Below are 13,179 nucleotides of genomic sequence, written 5' to 3'. Positions count from 1 at the left end.
GTCAAAGAAAGAAAGAAGCTGATCATTCCTTGAGGTTTCAATGAAACATGAAACTGCCCTCTTCCATTGCAGAATGCGAGTTTTAATGGAAATATAACGGCTGAGAAATCACAGCAGGAATGTGGTTGCGATCTGTTTTGGAGCTGTGTTGTGATTTCTGTAATAGTTCATTTGGCAGTTAAGGCAAATAATTCTTATCCACATTCAGCAAACCTCCTGCTAGAATATCCTGTTAAAAATTCTAAACGTAACCACGAACAGCAGGGACTAAACTCCGAAGGCGCATTAGAGCAGTTTTTGTTTTAATTTCTCTATTTAATATCCTAATGCCTCTTGCGTTGGTGTCAAAATTGAATTAAACAGCTCAGACTGGAAAAGATTACTTATCATTCACGAATCCAAATAGAGCATTGTCACTTTGACACCAGCCATAGACTCCCCGCTCTCTCCAGAGACACATTTATGCTTATTAAGAAGGTTTCTCCATGTTCAATATGTAGAAAATTTCGCGTGATTAGCCAATCTCAATCTCACAACGTTAACTGCGCCATCATTCTATAACCAGGACACTACAATGCTACTAGTGTGGCCCAATTATAAAGTAATTAAATTAAAAAGCAAACCTGCGGCTGTTTTGCACTAACACAGGTTATCACACACAGGCAGAGATACGCACACTCACTGAAACACATACACACACACACACACACACATACACACAAACACACAAACACACAAATAAATACATACTGAAGCACACACACACACATACAGAAATACATACTGAAGCACACACACACACACAGAAATATACACTGAAACACATACACAATACACACACACACAGACACAGACACACAAACACACACAGAGAAATACATACTGAAACACACACACAATACACACACACACACAGACCCTGATACACAAACACACACACAGAAATACACACTGAAACACATAAACAAACACACAGGATACATACGGAAACACGCACACACACAGACACATAGTTACACACAGACTGAAACAGGTACTCAGACACACACACGCAAAAACAAACAGTGAAACAAATACTTTCACACACACACAAAAATACAAACTCAGAGAAACACACAGAAATACAAACTCAGACACAAACACACAGAAATACAAACACACACACACACACACAGAAATACAAACTCAGACACACACACACGTGTGCACACACACACACACACACACACACACACACACACACACATACTTACACACAGATTGATCAGGTACTCACACACACTCAGAAAGAAACAGTGAAACAAGCACTTTCTGACACACACACACACAAAAATACAAACACAAACACACATGCTTGAGTCACATTCAGACACACACAGACACACATGTATAGACATATACAGCCTGAAACAGACTCTCAGAGCCTCACATGCTCAGCGTGAAACACACACACTCACAGAACAAGCTCTCAGAAGCACACACACTCTCTCACACACAGACACACACACACACACGCACACACAGCATGGAACTCATACTCAGAAACATACACATACAGAAAGGCACAGCCAGAAACACACATGCAGAAACACACACACATAGAAAGGCACAGTCAGAAACACACACATGCATGAACACACATGCAGGAAGACAGAGTCAGAAACACACACACAAAAACACACACATGCAGAAACACACGCACGCAGAAAGGCAAAGTCAGAAGCACGCACACGTAGAAACACATGTAGAAACACACACACACACAGAAAGACGCAGTCAGAAACTCACATGCAAAAACATATGCTTGCAAAAACACAGACTCAGAAAAACGCAGCGATGCAGATGCATGCACAGATGCACAAACCACAGACGCTCAGATGCACACACAAACTAACAGTCAGAGACATTCAGTGACAATCGAAGAGAGAAAGAGACACACTTACGAAGTTATACAGGGACATACACTCACTGTATGTGTGTGTGTGTGTGTGTCATTCTGTCTGTATATCTAGTCTTTGTGTGTATGGGTGTGAGTGTGTCATTCTGCCTGTGTATCTAGTTTTTGTGTGTGTGTGAGTGTGTCATTCTGCCTGTGTATCTAGTTTTTGTGTGTGTGTGAGTGTGTCATTCTGCCTGTGTATCTAGTTTTTGTGTGTGTGTGTGTGTGTGTCATTCTGCCTGTGTATCTAGTTTTTGTGTGTGTGTGTGTCATTCTGCCTGTGTATCTGTCTTTGTGTGTGTGTGTGTGTGTGTGTGTGTGTGTGTGTGTGTGTGTGTGTGTGTCATTCTGCCTGTGTATCTAGTCTTTGTGTGTGTGTGTGTGTGTGTGTGTGTGTGTGTGCGCCTATTTATCGTAAAGACGAATTTTAAAAAGAAAACCTATTTAAGTATATATATATAGAAAATCTTATTCCCCCACACCCCCATCCCCCTCTCCCCCTCCCCTCAAAGGACTGAAATTGTTTTCAGTTATTTTTAAATAATGTTTGGTTTGGGGGGTGCTGACTGGAACAGAAATGTCTAATTCTACCTGCCTAGTGTCTCTATCAGAAAGTCTCAGGAAGAAAAGCACGGCTTCCTTGTTTAGAACCAGTCCCTCTGTCGCCGTTCTCGATTCCTAACCTTACAATTTAGTCCAGAAAAATCAGGAGAACCAGAGATCCACTTACAAAGGATCTTTTTCTTCTCTCTGTCTCTCTCTCTCTCTTTCAAATCTCTCTCGGGCCCTCCCCACCACCTCTCTCGCACGCATTTTAATATCGGTTTCACCTCTCCAGCCCGGCACTCATTGCCCATCCCTACTTGCCCCTTGCTCAGAGGGGTATCTGAGGGCCAACCGCATTGCTCCGTTGTGGGCTTGGAGCCACACGTGGGGCCAAGAGCGGGTGAGGATGGCAGGCCGAGCTCCCATCCGGTTGTTTACAAACCCTACGCCGAGTTAGCCGGCAGCGATGTGAGGGAGTGAATGTGCCGCAGATGGTGTGACAAGCGTCCCATCAATTACACCGACTGCAGATTTAGAACTGACAAGGCATTAGACAATCGATTGATCGATTTTCTTAAGTGTGCATGGATGCATCTGTCTGTCTACTATCCGTCTGTCTCCCTCTCTCTCTCTCTCTCCACCTGTCTCCCTCTCTCTGTCTATCTCTCTCTCTATCTATGGTCATCTATCCATCTCTTTATCCGCATCCATTCATCTGTCTATCTATCTCTCTATCAATATCCATTCATCTATCTCTCTCTCTCTCTCTCTACACCCATTTATCTAACTACCTCTCTCTCCATCTCTCTCTCTCTCTATCCCTTTCTATCTCTCATCTACCTATCTCTCTCTCTATCTCTTTCTCTCTTTCTTTCTCTCTCTCTACATCCATTCATCTACCGATCTCTCTCTCTATCTCTTTCTCTCTCTACATCCATTCATCTACCGATCTCTCTCTCTATCTCTTTCTCTCTCTCTCTACATCCATTCATCTACCTATTTGTCTCTCTGTCTACATCTATTCGTCTACCCATTTCTCTCTATCTCTTTCTACATCCATTCAACTACCTATTTATCTCTCTATCCACATCCATTCATCTACCCATCTCTCTCTCTATCTCTCTCTCTCGCTATGCATCCATTCATCTACCTATTTATCTCTCTATCTACATCCATTCATCTACCCATCTCTCTCTCTATCTGTCTCTCTATACATCCATTCATCTACCTAGTTATCTCTCTATCTACATCCATTCATCCACCTATCTCTCACTACCTCTATCTCTGTCTCAACCTCTCTCTATCCATTTCTCTCTCTCTATACATCCATTCATCTCTCTATCTTTATCCATCTATCCATCCATCCACCTATATACGCCCACATACATAAAATATTCCTGTTAGTTGATCTTTTTGATGAGCCTTCTACCGCTCTATCTGTCTATTTGACCTTCTATCAACCTTCATCTCTTCCCATGTATCTAGCTGGGTCTGCTATTGAATTGGCTTGCTTGCCTGCCTGTCTGCCCGTTTACTGTTCACTTATCGATTTCCCTCCCCTGGCACCCTGTCTGGGGTGGGGGGGTTGGAGGGGAGGGGGGGGGTTGGAGGGTGGGGGATTGGAGGAGATGGGGGGGGTTAGCCCGGTGGGGTGGAGGGGGAGCCTGGGAGGGTGCAGAGCTCGCCCTTCACCAGACACATGAACCCAATGGACGTGTCCTTTTCTTCAATAAGACCAGTCCTGCCCCGCTCCAGGAACACCCTCCCTCCCCCACACACCACCAACCTCCCACCCACCCCCAGCACCCAGCTCCCCCCGTCCCCCAAAACAACCCCCCAGTACCCGTTTTCGTTTGGAGGACTATTACTGAGGAAAGTTGACCCGGGTGAACTTCAGAGTGGGACCAGAAGTGAAAGAAAGGCCATGGAGGCATGGAAGGAATGGGATGGATGGTTTGGCTCGGGAAACAATATTCACTGACCACAGGGGAACGTAGGAAATGGGAGCAGAGTGGGTCATTCGGCCCCTCGAGCCTGCTCCTCCATTCAGCTCGATCATGGATGATCGTCTACCTCAACACCGCTTCCCCTGAACTATCTCCGTACCCCTCCATGTCACTAGACTCCAGAGATCTATTGTTCTCAGTCTTGGACATGCTCAGTGACTGAGCCTCCACAGCCTCCCTGGGGTAAAGAATTCCAAAGATTTACCACCCTCTAAGTGAAGAAATTTCTCCTCAACTCAGTCCTAAATGGCCTGCCCCTTATCCTGAGGCTATTCCCCTGGTTCTAGACCCCCAAGAGCTACATCTAACTCCTTCTTGAAAACATACAATGTTTTGGTCTCCACTACTTTTTGTGGTACCGAATCCCACAGGCTCACCACTTTCTGGGTGAAGACATTTCTCCTCATCTCAGTCCTAAATGGTCTACCCCGCATCCTCAGACTGTGACCCCTGGTTCTGGACTCCCCCCACCCCCACCATCAGGAACATCCTTCCTGCATCTACGCTGTCTCATCCTCTTAGAATTTTATAGGTTTCTATGAGATCTCCCCTCATTCTTCTGAACTCCAATGAATATAATTCTAATCGACTCAATCTCTCCTCATATGTCAGTCCTGCCATCCCAGGAATCAGTCTGGTAAACCTTCGCTGCACTCCCTCTATAGCAAGTACATCCTTCCTGAGGTAAGGAGACCAAAACTGCACACAATATTCCAGGTGTGGTCTCACCAAGGCCCTGTACAATTGCAGCAGACATCCCTGTTCCTGTACTCGAATCCTCTGGTTATGAAGGCCAAAATACCATTTGCCTTCTTTACCACCTGCTGCACCTGCAATGCTTACCTTCAGTGACTGGTGTACGAGGACATCCCAGGTCTGGTTGCACATTCCCCTCTCTCAATTTATAGCCATTCAGATCATAACCTGTCTTCCCGTTTTTGCTACCAAAATGGATAACCTCACGTTTGTCCGCATTGTACTGCACCTGTCATGTATTTTCCCACTCACTCAGCTTGTCCAAATCACACTGAAGCATCTCCGCATCCCCCTCACAGCTCACCCTCCCACCCAGCTTTGTGTCATCTGCAAATTTGGAGATATTACATTTAATTGCCTCAGCTAACTCATTAATATATAAGAATATTAAAGGATTTAAAAAAAAAGACTACCCTTGACTAACTACACTGCACAATTAGATTTGTTACAATTTATGGTGGAGACATTGGCCATCTGGACTCTTGGTTTTTCTGGATTACATTATCCACCAAATAGCAGAATTTAACATTCGCCCAGGGTGAACAGGCAGGAACAAATTGAGGCACTTTAGCGAAATTATCTCAAAGATTTATACTCTCTGTAGTGCCTCTGTTTCTAATCCTACTTGGAAGCATTGAGTGGCTCCCAGGTGACTGAACTCTGTCAGCTCATTGGTGTTTACATTTGGGTGAGTGGTTTCTCTCTATCCCTCCCACTCTCTTTTTCTGCGCCTCTGTCCGCTTTCTATCCTTTCACTGGCACCTCTCCCACTTTCCCACTGATACCCAAATGATCTCTGTTTACCTATCCCCATCTCTTTATGTCTTGCTCTCTCTGTCTGCCTCCCTGTCAGCCTTGCACACAGTCATTTCACTCTCTGTTTTTCTATCTCATTTTAACTCAATTCTCCACGCCTCTTTACTTCTGTGCCTGTTTTCCTCTGTCTATCTTTCCATCTGTACACGACTCACTGTCTCTAGGTCCCATTCTGTTTGTTCCTGTCTGACCTATCTATCTATCTGTCTGTCTGTCTCTGTTTATCTGTCTGCGTGTCTTTCTATCTGTCTGTCTATCCATCCATCCATATATCAATCCCTCTATCCTTCTATCCATCTATCCAAATGTACATCTCTTTATACATCACCATATCAGATTCTCTCTCTCTCTCTCTCTCTCTCTATCTTTCTATACCACTCTGTCTCTCTCCATTTCTGCCTCTATTTCTCTACCTCACCCTTTCACTTTCTCTCTCTCTATTTTTCTATACATCTCGCTATCTCTCCCTCTATTTCTTGATCTCACTCTCTTTCCCCCTCTCTCTTTTTGTTTCTCTCCCTCTATCTCTTTCTCTCACTCTATCTCTCTATTTTTCTATACCCCCTGCTCTCTCTTTCTTTAGCTCTCTCTCTCCATCTCATTTCTCTATCTTGCTCTCTTTCTCTCTTTTTCTACACCTCTCTCTATCTCTACCTCTCTCTCCCTTTCTTCTATACCTCCCCCTCTATCTTTCTACCTCTACCTCTCTCTTTCTCCCTTTTTCAATACCTCTCTCTATCTCTACCTCTATTTCTCTACCTTGCTAACTTTTCCTCTCTCTCTGCTCTCCCTTTTCTATATCTCTCCCTACCTCTCCCTCTCTTTCTCTGCCTTGCTCTCTTTCTCTCTCCCTCTGCTCTCTCTCCCTTTTCTATATATCTCTATCTCTCTCTACCTCTATTTCCCTACCTCACACTCCGGTCTCTCTGCTCTCAGCCCTTTTCTGTATCTCTCTATCTTTATCTTTACCTCAATTTCTCTACTTCTCTCTTTCTCTCTCTCTCTCTCTCACACACACACAGACAAACATGTTTGATTTTGGATATTCCAAATCGGGAGATTTCTGTCATATTTGGGGCTTGGGAGGTGACGATTTCTCTTTGCACCAGGTATGTGTGCAGGAGTTGGCTGCACACTTTGCGACAGCGTGTACTCCAGACCAGCCAACTACAGCCCTCAGGCTCCGTCACTTGTACCCCTCGTTAGCCCGGAAAGGTAGAAACGCTGAGAATTTGGATACAGATATCTTAGAAATGATGCCAGTACAGATCCGGACTTGCTACATCAGTTCTAAGCAGATGAGATTTCAGCCCCTGCCTCCTGGAAGGGTGTGTGATCTCTCTGTTTCTATCTCCTGTGTCTCCATTTCTGTCTCTCTCCCTGTTTCTCTCTTTCTGGACCTCTCTCGGCCCACCCTCAAGCGTTCTTTACCCGCCTCAGTCTTTCCTGATCTGTCCCCCTCTTCCCCTCTGTCTCTTCTGCTGATCTCTCGCTCTGTCTCACTCCATCTCAGACAGGTATTTTTCCCCCTCTGACTCTCTCCCCCTCTCCGTCTCTCTTATTTCTGTCATTCTCTCTCTCTCAGTCTCTTGTTCTATTTCATCCCCTCTCTGTTTTTTTTTAAATCTGCCTTTCTCCTCTATCACTGCCTCTGCATCTCCCTGTATCTCTTGCTGCCTCTCACTCTCTCTAAACTTATCTCCAACTCTCTATCTCTCTCTGTCTCTCCCCTTTCACCTTCTCTTTCTTGGTCTTTCTCCTTCCACTTTCTCTCTCTCTCTCTCTTTCTGTCTCTTTCAGTCTCTTGCACCGTCTCTCACTTTCCCTCTGGGTCTCTCACTTTCTCTCTGTCTTTCACTCTCTCTCTGTCTCTCACTTTCTTTCTGTCTCTCGCTTTCTCTCTCTCGCTCTACCTCTATCTCTCCTTCTCTCCCTGCCTTTCTCTGCCTCTCACTTTTTCTCGCTGTCTCACACTCTCTCTATGTCTCCCCGTCTCTCTGTCTCTGTCTCTCTCTCTCTGCCTCTCACTCTCTCTGTCTGCCCCTCTGTCTCGCCATCTCTCTCTATATATATATGTACAACTAACTTCATGAATAACAAGAAAGGGATTTTTAACAACTCTCCCTATCCACTTTCTGGCTTGCTTCCTGCTTCTCCCCCCACCCCCACCGCTCTCTCTGTCTATCTCCCTCTTCGGTAGCACCCCCACCCCCACCCCCCACCTCCCAACCCCCATCTCCTCCACCGTGTGAGACTTGCAGCACCAGACGAGTTTACGACAGACATCCGCAGCGAGTTGAATTTACAATCCTGAAGATAACTCAGGAAGCGGTCATTCAAAAATCGAACTCCGCTCCCTATTCTCTTACGGCTACCGCACAGCATGTGTCAGACGCCGCCACGCCCCCAAACACAGCCAAAACATCAATACATGACAACAAACAAAGCCATTCTGAAACACTCACTGCCAATGGCCGCCATTCCAGCCACAGCAAACCCTGCAAAACAGAGAAATTAACAGAGTTTTGGGCAAAAGTGATTAAAGCCGGGTCAATTTCAATTCAACACTTTGAGTCGAATGAAGAATCTTTCTTGTTTGACTCACTTACGAACTGGTGATAACCCGACGCTTATTAAAAAAAAACTTTCACAGACCGGGGAGGGAGGTCTGTGACTGGGCTACACCGTCCCCATCGAACACTCCCAGGGCAGGTACAGCACGGGGTTAGATACAGAGTAAAGCTCCCTCTACACCGTCCCCATCAAACACTCCCAGGACAGGTACAGCACGGGGTTAGATACAGAGTAAAGCTCCTTCTGCACCATCCCCATCAAACACTCCCAGGACAGGTACAGCACGGGGTTAGATACAGAGTAAAGCTCCCTCTACACTGTCGCAATAGAGGTAGAAATAAATAGGCTGGAAGGAAAGAGAGATCATATTCGATGTGTGTGTCTATCTCTCTGTGTCTCTGTCTCAACCTCTCTGTCTGTCTCTGTCTCTCTCTGTCGACTCTATCTGTCTCTCCCTTTGTCTGTCTGACTCTCTCTCTCTCCCCCTCGCTCTGTGAGTCTCTCTCTCTCTCTCTGTGTCTCTGTCTCAATCTCCCTCCCTCTCTCTCTCTCTCTCTCTGTCGACTCTCTTTCTGTCTCTCCCTTTGTCTGTCTGACTCTCTCTCTCCCTTGCTCTGTGTGTGTGTGTGTCTCTCTCTCTCTCCGCCTGTCTCCCTTTCTCCCTCCCTCTGTCATCGCTCTGAAGACGGCTCATGGGGACACTGAAACGTTAACTCTGTTTCTCTCTCCACAGACGCTGCCAGACCTGCTGATTCCCCACTCCCTCCCCAACCCCACCCCCCGACCAACACCACGCCCCACCCTCACCACCCCCACCCCACACCGCGCTCCTTCTTCCCTCCAGCATTTTCTGTTTTTAATTCGGAGTTGCAGCATCCGCTGTATTTGGATGGTAACTGTGCAGACTCGATGGGCCGAAGGGCTTCTGAGCCGCCTTGCGATTCTGCGAACCGGTTAAACGCGGGGTTGCCGTGAGGCGGGTGGATTCGTGAAGTATTGAGGCCAATCGAAACGCTCGTTTCAAAACACCGGGCATGAGAGTTTGAATATAATTAGTAATAATTAGCTCTTAGTAATTAGTTAATAGCAATACTGATCAATAATATTAATTAAAGATTACTCGTTATTTATCAACATTAACAATACGAATTATATATTAACCGTTATTAATTAAGATCAATAAAACTAATAATTTATCAATTATTAATATTAACAAAACTAATTATATATTAATCATCGTTAACTAATATTATCAATAATTATATATTAAGCACTGTCAATTGATATTAACAATTCTAATTATATATGAATTATTGTCAATTGATATTCACCATACTAATTATATGTTAATCATTGTCAAATGATATTAACATTACTAATTATTTATGAATCCTTGTCAATTGATATCATCATTACTAATTATATATTAACCATTGCTAATTGATATTAACATTACTAATTATGTATTAATCATTGTCAATTGATATTCACAGTACTAATTATTTAGTAATCATTCACAATACTAATTATATATTAATTATTGTCAATTGATATTCACGATACTAATTAAATTGTAATAATTCCCAATTGATATTGACAATACTAATTATATATTAGTTACCGTCAATTGATATTCATAATGTTAATTATGTATTAATTATTTTAATTAATATTAACAACACTAATTCTGTATTGATCATTGTCAATTAATATTAACAATACTAATTGTATATTAATCATTGTCAATTAATATTTACAGTACTAATTATATGTTAATCATTGTCATTTAATATTAACAATACTGAATATATATTAATCATTGTCAATTAATATTAACAATACTAATTGTATATTAATCGTTGTCAATTAATACTAACAATACTGAATATATATTAATCATTGTTAATTAATATTACCAATGCTAATTATATATTAATCGTTGTTAATTGATATTCACAGTACTAATTATTCATTATTTATTGTCAACTGATATTAACAATACTAATTATATGTTGATCATTGTCAATTCATAATAACAAAACTAATTGTATATCCATCATTGGCAATTAATATTTAGAATGCTAATGATATATTAATCATTGTCAATAAATTGTGGATTAATATTAACAGTACTCATTATATATTCATTTGATATTAATCGATTAATATAGTATAATAAGTAATTCCAATTAAAATTTATTCCCAAAATTATTATATTAATCCCACAAATCGAAGTTGATTGATTTCAGAAGCAGTAAGTGCCATATTTTGAATGCCATTAGCTCTCTACGTGGGTTTTTCAAGTCATTATTTTACCCCTTACTTAACTGTACATTTTTCCACCTGAATGGAGGTGGAACTGGTCGAATGAGGAGACAGGCGGCAGGGTGGGGGAGGGGGTTGGTGGTGGAGTGGGGGGGGAGTTAAACACACACCCCCCAGGTTCACCAGATTGATTCCTGGGTGGTACGAGGAGAGATGGAGCCGACCAGGCCCGTATTCGCTGGAGCTTGGGTAGAACGAGAGGGGATCTCACTGCATTGTATAAAATCCTGACAGGGAGGGACAGACTGGATGCAGGGGGTGTTGTTTCCTCTGGCTAGGGGATTGGGTGTGGGTGGGTGTGCAGGGAGAGGGGAGGTCTTGAACAAGGGGGCCATGGTCTCAGGACACGGAGTGGGGCTTGCCATAAGGGACGGGCGACGTCAGGGCCAAGGAGTAACTCCAGGCCGGCACGGGTGAAGCGGATTGCTCGCACGCAACGGTGCCTCTCAGCAGCAGCCGTTCCAGACATGGGCGGTCGCAAGGGAGGTGGACCGGACTCGCCAGTGGATGGAACGCTCCCGTTAACTAAAAGCCTGAGTTCCAAGCCGAGTTGCACCCGGTAGGGGCGAGGCAGTGCCCCAGGGTGAGAGCCATAGCCTCTGGGAGCTCAGCAGCTAAGCCTACCGTCCCTACCTTTCCGGTACCTGGCACCCCGATGCGCGACACATTTTCCCTGTCATCACACCGCGGGCAGAGCCGGCCCCCAAGGCGGCCCTTCAGGTCCCTGTGACTAGACGGATGTAACTCACAGCAATTCTGCCCCACCACCCCTGTCCGTCAGGAGGCAGGCAGCAGATCGCAACTCGGCCCCACACAGTCCGTGCTCCTGCCCGGGTGGGACTCTTCCCTTTGCTGCTGTGATGATACATCCAGGCTCTGTAACATGCTGCAATATTGTCCCCCATCTTCTAATTAGATGCAGATTGTGACATGCTGCAATATTGTCCCCCGTCCTGTAATTACATGCAGATTGCAACACACTACAATATTGTCCATGTCCTGTAATTACATGCACATTGTGACACATTACAATATTGTCCCCGTCCTGTAATTACGTGCAGATTGTAGCACACTACAATATTGTTAATATCCCGTAATTACATACAAATTGTAACACATTACAATGCTGTACATGTCCCGTAATTAGTCAGGTTGTAACACACCGCAATACAATCCATATCCTGCAATTACATATACATTGTAACACATTACAATACTGTCCCCATCCTGTAATTACATACAGATTGTAACACACTACAATACTGTCCCCGTCCTGTAATTACATACAGATTGTAACACACTACAATATTGTCCATGTCCTTGTACTTACGTAGCTTAATTAGATTGTAACACATTACAATACTGTACATGTCCTATAATTACATACAGATTGTAACACACAACAATACTGTTGATGTTCTGTAATTACATGCAGATTGTAACACACTACAATACAATCCATATCCTGCAATTACATATACATTGTAACACACTACAATACCGTCCTCGTCCTGTAATTACGGACTGCAACTCGCTACAAAACAGTGCATATTCTCCAAATCACACATAAATCGTAACTAAAACGGCCCTCTTGCTCCCGTAGTCGCTCACTAATAACGCTGGGGTGCACCTTAGAGTCTCTAACGTGCTGCATGAAATGGGACAGGGCGGGTTTTGAAATGTTCCTAGCTCTACCCGTGTCTTTAACAGCCTTGGGATTTCTCGTGCGTGAGTGTGTGTGTGAGAGAGTGCGTGTGTGTGAGAGTGTGTGTGAGAGTGTGTGCGAGAGTGTGTGTGTGAGCGTGCGTGAGTGTGTGTTTGAGTGTGTGTGAGAGAGAAAGAGTGTGTCTAAGTGTGTGTGTGTGTGTATGAGTGTGTGTGTTTGTGTGTGTGTGTGAGAGAGAGAAGGAAAGTGTGTGTGTCTGAGTGTGTGTGTGTGTGTGTGTGTGAAAAGGAATGTGTGTGTGTGTTTTAGTATGTGTGAGAGAGAGAGAGAAAGAGTGTGTGTGAATGTGTGTGTGTGTGTGAGTGTGAGAGAGAAAGAGTGTGTGTGTGTGTGTGTGTGTGTGTGTGTTTGAGTATGTGTGTGAGAGAGAAAGAGTGTGTGTGAATGTGTGTGTGTGTGTGTGTGTGAGAGAGAGAAAGAGTGTGAGTGTGTGTGTGTGTGTGTGTGTGTGCGTGTGTACCTGTCTGCCTTTCTGTACATGTGCAGCTTTC

This window comes from Carcharodon carcharias, chromosome Y (assembly GCF_017639515.1).
Source record: "Carcharodon carcharias isolate sCarCar2 chromosome Y, sCarCar2.pri, whole genome shotgun sequence".
Lineage (NCBI taxonomy): Eukaryota > Metazoa > Chordata > Chondrichthyes > Lamniformes > Lamnidae > Carcharodon > Carcharodon carcharias.
Note: the sequence above shows the minus strand (reverse complement) of the source record.